Source organism: Felis catus, chromosome D3, assembly GCF_018350175.1.
Source record: "Felis catus isolate Fca126 chromosome D3, F.catus_Fca126_mat1.0, whole genome shotgun sequence".
Classification (NCBI taxonomy): domain Eukaryota; kingdom Metazoa; phylum Chordata; class Mammalia; order Carnivora; family Felidae; genus Felis; species Felis catus.
The window spans coordinates 89375753-89382719 of NC_058379.1; the positions used below are offsets into that span (position 1 = coordinate 89375753).

The window sequence follows — 6967 nt, forward strand, 5'->3', positions numbered from 1 at the left end:
TTGTATGCATGTACCACATTCTCTCTATCTACTCCTCTGTCCACGGATATTCAGGCTGTTTCCACGTCTTAGCGATAGCGAACATTGCTGCAATGGACAGGGGAGCGCTAATATCTCTTTGAGATCCTGATTTCAATTCTTTTGAATATCTGCATGTGGGACTCTGAACGGTAGGGTAGCGCTAGCATAATTTTTTGAGAAATTCCACATTGTTTTCCTTAGTGACTTCACTATTTTTCAACACTAGCTTACACTGCTTAAAACCCAACAGTGTACAAGGATTTAAACATTACATTCTAACACTTGTTATCTTTTATTGTTTGTTAACGTAGCCATCCTCATTTGTGTGAGACCATCTCTCCTTGTGATGTTGATTTGCATTTCCTCACAATTCTGATGATTCCTGCCGATATGGGACCATCCTTTCATGCACGTGCCGGCCACTTGTGTGTCTTCTTTGAAGAAATGTCTATTCAAGTCCCTTGCCCATTTTTAAATCAGGTTATTTGGGGGTTCTTTCTACTATTGAATTGTTGGATATTCACCTATTATCAGATACATACAGCTTGTAAAAAAAAAACTCCCTTTCTTTTGATCGCTTTTTTTACTCTGCTCTTCCCTTTTCCAAGTAGCAACTGTTTAGTTTGATGTAGCCCCACTGGCCTATTTAAACCTAGTTTTGCTTTTGTTGCCTGTGGTTTTGGTGATAGATTCAAGAACCTTAATCATTGCCTAGACCAATGTCGTGAAGCTTTGCCCCTATGTTTACCTCAGGAGTTTTATAGATTCAGGTCTTACATTTAAATATTTAATCCATAGTGAGTTGAGTTTTGTGAACAGTGTACGAAAAGGGGGAGAAGAATTTCATTCTTTTGCATAGGGACATCCAGTTTTCCCAGTACCATTTGTCAAAGACTGATGAGAATTCTTGACGGCTAATTAGCTGGCCTCTCCTGGTCTTCAAGAGAGTCTTTTAATTAGTGTTTTTATCACCTGAGAATATGCAAAAAAAAAAAAAAAGCCAGGAAGTGCTCAGAACTTACTATATGCAAAACACTACACATAAAAGAAGGGAAACTCAAGAGCAAAGGGGAAGAAAAACAAAACACAAACCACACCCTATTAAGTGGAAAAGTGAGTATAAGCAGAATAATATTGGGGTGTCGGACGTTCCACTTTTATGTTCAGAGTCCCAGGCCCACAGTGCCTCTGCCTTCAGAGTATGATTTGCAATTCATATAAAAGCCATGGTAGCTTCAGACCCCGCCCACCACCCTCCCTTGTTTTCAAGTTTCCTCCCGTTTCCACTACAAAAGAGTAGCCACCTTGGGCGTTGGGGGGAATCTTACTTCCCAAGCCCTGAGAAGAGGATTGAGGTTCTTTGGTAAATACAGATGTTCTGTCACTATTCCAGAAAAGGTTCCATTTGCCGGGAAAATAACCATGCCCCTTTGCCATCTACAAGCATCCTACACTTCTGAGTGTTTTGGCATAAAGGGCTATTTAAGCAAGCACTTCTATTGCTTTTAGAATGCGAAGCAATAAACAACAGCTGTGATTATTTAAATGCTGAAGCGGGCTGAATCCATTTAATTCATCACAAAAGACATTCACTGCAAATGAGCTGCAGAGGCAAAGAGATGCCTGTTATTATACCAAATCGGGCAACCTGAGAACGTTGCTCTTAACTTCCATAGTGGTTTCAAAACACAAATGCACCCGCCCTTCTCGTTTGCTCTCATAATTTAGTGTACATTTTTCAGGAATATATTTAATGCAGTCACCAACGTCAACTGGATAGGAATGTGTGCAAATCACAAGAATTTCAACAAGGGAGAGGGCTTCTTTATAATTCAAAATGAAGAGTAGAGATGAGCCTTCTTGGGGATGTTCTTGACGCGGAGAGAAAAGGGAATCCTCACTGTCAAGGTATTCTTAGAGAAGAATTCTCAGACAGAGTGTGTTTGGGTAGTAGCTGTAGAGGTAGGATTGCCAGATAAACTTAAATTTCAAGGGGAAAATCATGCTATTTGTTGTTTATCTGAAATTCAAATTTAACTGGGCGTTCTGTAATTTTCGATGCGATCCCCAACTTAGAGGTCACTGGGTCTAACTGAATGACTCTCCCGATGAAAAGTAACATCTACTGAAAAGAGTTGGCACAGAGTTTAGATATTTCAGCCAGTTCTAAAAGTAACACGTATCACAAACCAACAAGAGGGGAAATATCCCATATCCAGGGTAAAGGAAGTGCATCCTGTGGAACAGTAAATGAAGGGACCCGGTGGAGTCACCTAATGTCCTCGTGTCTCTCTTAGCAGGAGGATCTTCTAGTCAGGGGAAGAGGGTCACCCCTGATGGAGGCAGCAAGGAAGGTGTTTACCTCTGATTCCCGGTCTCCATACTCGAACTCCGTAAAACACAACCTAATTGCAAAAAGTTAGACTCGGACATTCTACCCACGTGCCCCTATGGGAGACAAGCAGAGAAATGGTGGAAGAGAACTTAAGGTCACTCATCATCAGCCGAGAAAGAGAAAGGCAGCTGAGTCCAACAAGGACATCAGATCACCCCCCATGACATTTCAAGAAAAGAACAGGACCGACAGAGCGGATGAGAAAATGCCCTCCGCTGAGGCAAAATGAGAAGCTTGCAGAAGAATGCGCAGAGAACATCAAGGCCCCTCTTCCTCTGGTCTCCTGAGAAACGGGAACTTGAGGATTGTGATTGGTCTCTTGATTCCCTCACAGCTTTACAAGGGAGCCCCGGGAATCTCCACCTGAAGGTTACAATCCTAGAGCTGCAGGGATAAGGAGACAAACTGATGTGACGTTAGGAGAAGTCACGTGAGGAAACGCAGGGGCCCCCACCCAAGCCCTCGCTCCCCCTGTGATCAGGAACACAGTAGAGCTATTTGGAGACAGGCAGCCAGCAAAGCCAGTGAAAGCCAGTGAAGGCTGATGTTTCGGTTTGTTTTATTCAACCAACTTCTACTTCAGGGAATTGCTAAACAAACATTTGAAATAGTCAGCCGCCCCACCATAAAATCCCAGAGTTGTTAAGGAATCCTGCAGTTACTGAACTCCAACTAGTCCCGCCCTGACACTCTACAAGCGATAGTCTCCCTCTGGCACATTCTCCACAGCTCATTTAATCCGAATATTGCCAAACATCGAGGACACCGTGGAGATTGGCCTGGCCCAGCCCCCCTGCGGCCCTGTACCCCTTCCTCACCCCCTGGGAGAGCCGGGTGCCAGCCAGTGTAGGTTGGCTAAAACAGCTAGTCTTAATAGAGTCACAGCAGGGTGGGGGGAAAGTGAAAATACATTACCTAAAGATAGGTAGCTTGGCTTTATTTATTTAATGAAGGAAAAACAAAGAAACGTGCCTCCAAGAGAAAGTATGCTGAATGGCCGATCCTATGCATCTCACGTGGAAAGATACAGTCAAGGTTGTAGCGGACTCGTTAGCCTTGACGTGTAATTTGTTAAAGGACCAATCCTTGACAAGGCTGGGATCTTGGTTCTGTCCACTCCATAAAAAGGCATCACTGTAGCCCCGGCCGTTAAGTGACACGCGGTCCCCACTCCCCCACAGATCTGGTGAACAGCCCTCTCGGGAAGGGCAGGATCCTGTACCACACCAACCGGAAGCTAGCCCGCGACAGCCTGGGCCGGTCAAGGCAACGGACCAGCCGACCCGGCCCCCCGGAGCGGCACCAGCTCGAACCTGCTCGCTGCAAATTGCTCACATGGCCAGCAGCACCTCTGACAGGCACCGCATCCAAGCTGCAGGTCTGAAAAAAATGAGGGCAGCAGTAATTCGAAAAAATGCTTGCAGCAATTGCTGTAGAGTTAGAACGCTGTGTGGGTTCCACCCCCTCCCTTCTTTCTTAATGCGGTCATTATGGAGCTAATGGTCTAATTAGAACATTCGTGTCGCCCAGCGCTGTGCCCTCCTGGCATTAAGAGCTCTGCATTTGCAAAGCCATAACTTTCCAGAGTCTAACTCAGCGTTAAATGTAAAGAAGGAAGAGCACAAACTTGAGGCGTAAAGTCGGAAGGCGGCTCAGAGCATCACATGCATTTCAGTGACAATCCCCGTAACCTTGGAAGAGTCAGCAAATCCCCGCGTCCCTCACACCATATTGCAGCAGGGCCTTGAGTCAATAAGCAATGAAGTTAGCGATGCGTCCTCCCGGGGAGGTGGCGGTCGAGGCATCCATCATGTCGCTCTCTCAGCCTGTTCCAAGAAGCGAGCCTCAGAGAGCTGGAAAGCTACTTCCCGGGCCCATTAGGCTTCTGTCCTGTGGCGACCTAGCAGCTGTCACCCTGCACGGAGGCCAAGTGGGGGCAGAGGGAAAGGCCGGTGCACAAGCCCGAACCTGGAGGCGAAGCAGGGCCTCGGCCCCAGAGCACAGAGAGCCAAGGCCTCCCCCTGCTCCTCGGTGTTAGCCGGCTCAGAGTCCACCCTGAGGCCCCAGCCAGGTCCGGGGACGCAGGGGTCACCGACACCCCCGAACCACCCGACGATGCCCCAGATGCCGATGCTTCATTTAGGGAGTGAACCCACTTTGTTTCACATAATGTACTTTGCAGGATACACACAGAAGACGAACAATATAGAGAAACAACATGTCCCCCCTTCCCCTTGGCTCCCTTTCCTGACGATAACAGCTGTCACTTTCTTGCTCATTTTTCCAGATTTTTCTATGCCATCTAAGCATCCACACAAACCTGTAGCTACATAATTAATGGCTCCTTACTTTTTAAATTTTTTTTAACACTAATTTATTGTTGAGAGACAGCAGAGATATAGCACGAGTGGGGGAGGGGCAGAGAGAGAGGGAGATACAGACTCCAAAGCAGCCTCCCGCTCCACGCTGTGAGCACAGAGCCCGATGCAGGGCTCGAACCCGCAAACCGTGAGATCATGACCTGGGCCACAGTCGGATGCTTAACTGACTGAGCCACCCAGGTGTCCCTATGGTTCCTTACTTTTTATACAAATGGTAACATGTCACAAATGCCATTCTGCATTTTTTTCGCTTAATTGTTCCTGGATGTTGTTTGAAGAGATGTCAATATATGGGTGACATTTCAGTAAGTCAGTGTAATTCATCTGTCTGAATAACTACACTGCATTCCCTTGTATGGGCATACCCTCATTCATTCAATCAATCCCTTAGTGGTAGATGTTTAGGTTGTTTCCAGACTTTTGTTCTACGAACAAGGCTGCAATAAAAAAATCTTCACACGTGCCTTTGACTTTTGGTGCAAGCATGCAGGTCGGTTGTATCCCAAGCCCTGGAATGGCTGGGTCAAAGGATACGTGCCCTTTAAATGCCACTGTATGTTCCGCGTTACTCTCCAGAGAGGTCATAACTATTCACATCTACCCATAATAGTGGTTGAGCTCACTAGGGAAGGAGCGCCTCTCCTCTAGCTAATAAAAGAGTCTGCATCAGTAAAATGTAAAATCAAAGTTCACAAACATATTCTAATACCAATAGCAATTGGCTAAATACCTGAATCAAAGCTTAGATTGGATAAGCTCTAAGCAGAACTAATCCCAAACAAAATGAAACATTTTTGTAGGTAAGAGTGGGGCATGAGAGCAGGGCACATGGAGAGTGGTCCATGGTTTAATCTCAGGGTGTGTTTGTTCTACGTGGCTCCAGAGAGCCCGTGTGTTGTCTTTCAATAAAGATGTTTGTTAAATGGGAGAACAATGCTGTGCATTGAATATGTATTGAGCCTCACATATGCCCAAGCTGTTCATCGCTTCCATTACCAGGGAGGTAATATCTTGCCTGAGAAGGCTTAAAGCCAAACAGGATAGAGACCTCACGGGGAAGGCTGCATTCATACATACAAATGAAGACAACAGAGGATTATTCTTCCATTTTCTTTCCCCTGTTTTTTGCCTTCAGAAAAGTAGGAACTGCTGTAAATAAAAAATCAATAAAATGAGGTAAAACAAATGAAATAAAATAAGATGCATGCCTAAATTTGAATCAAAAGTCTATTTTCTCTTAATGTGCTTAACTGGAAACGTAATTAATTTTGTGCCGGATAGATAAGAAGCTGTCAAGCTGATATTTTATTCCAGAGATCTCTACCACCGTTGTCAAAAAAGGCAAACAGTCATCGCTTTATCCACAGACCCATCAAGAGTCTCATTATTTATTTCTTCCATCATTTCAAACGCTGAATGCAAAAACTTTCTCCAGCGGCTCCACCTAGCGGATCACACAGGCTATTGCAGCTCTGGTTGCTCCCTTGAGGCAAAGACCCAATACGGCCGGAGAGAAATCTTTATCCATGTAAGAATGGCATCATTTGTTTAATTCTGATAAGTATTTCCTAACAAAAGTTACAAAACTCAGGTGGAAATAATACCCACCATGAAGATGCGCTCATACTCTCCTTGGAGAGAAGAGAAATGTTGTTGTCAAGATAGCAAGAAGAAAGACAGCCTTAAGCTCGTGTGGTACCCAGAGTTCCCTAAAGAATCAATCAAGAATGTCATCAGAAAGTGAATAGAAGATAGTTGGCATGGTAACTGGGACACTGAGGCAGTTCTTTGTTGTCTGTGCTCACATTCACTTAGAACTCACGAACCGTCATCCCAGGCAAGCAGGGGAAAATGCTAATTAATAAAATGCCATCCAAGTATTATGTATTCCATAACCCGCAGGGCTCGTGCTACCTCTACAAAGCGTGATGACTGGACAATTGTCCTGGTTTCTAATCTAATGACATGACCACCACTGCTGTGATTCCACAGCCAACGTGTTCACCATTGTCTCCGAGCATAACAAAATGGGGCAGTTCAAGAAACTCAAGCTGCATGGAAGAAGCAACAGGCTGCGTTCCACTCAAAACTCCTGACACAGTGAATCACAAATGAGATGCGGGCTTTAAGCACACAAGCAATCAAGCGTGCACAGCAGGAAACTAATGAT

The 6967-nt window shown here is 45.2% G+C and overlaps 2 long non-coding RNA genes across 7 annotated transcripts in view; both read right to left on the minus strand.

Moving 5' to 3' along the window:
* The window catches only part of LOC111557348, a 194849-nt gene that overhangs the window by 117068 nt on the left and 70814 nt on the right, over positions 1-6967 (minus strand). The window lies entirely within an intron of this gene.
* Positions 1-6967, minus strand: part of LOC111557349 — a 43933-nt gene that overhangs the window by 15703 nt on the left and 21263 nt on the right. The window lies entirely within an intron of this gene.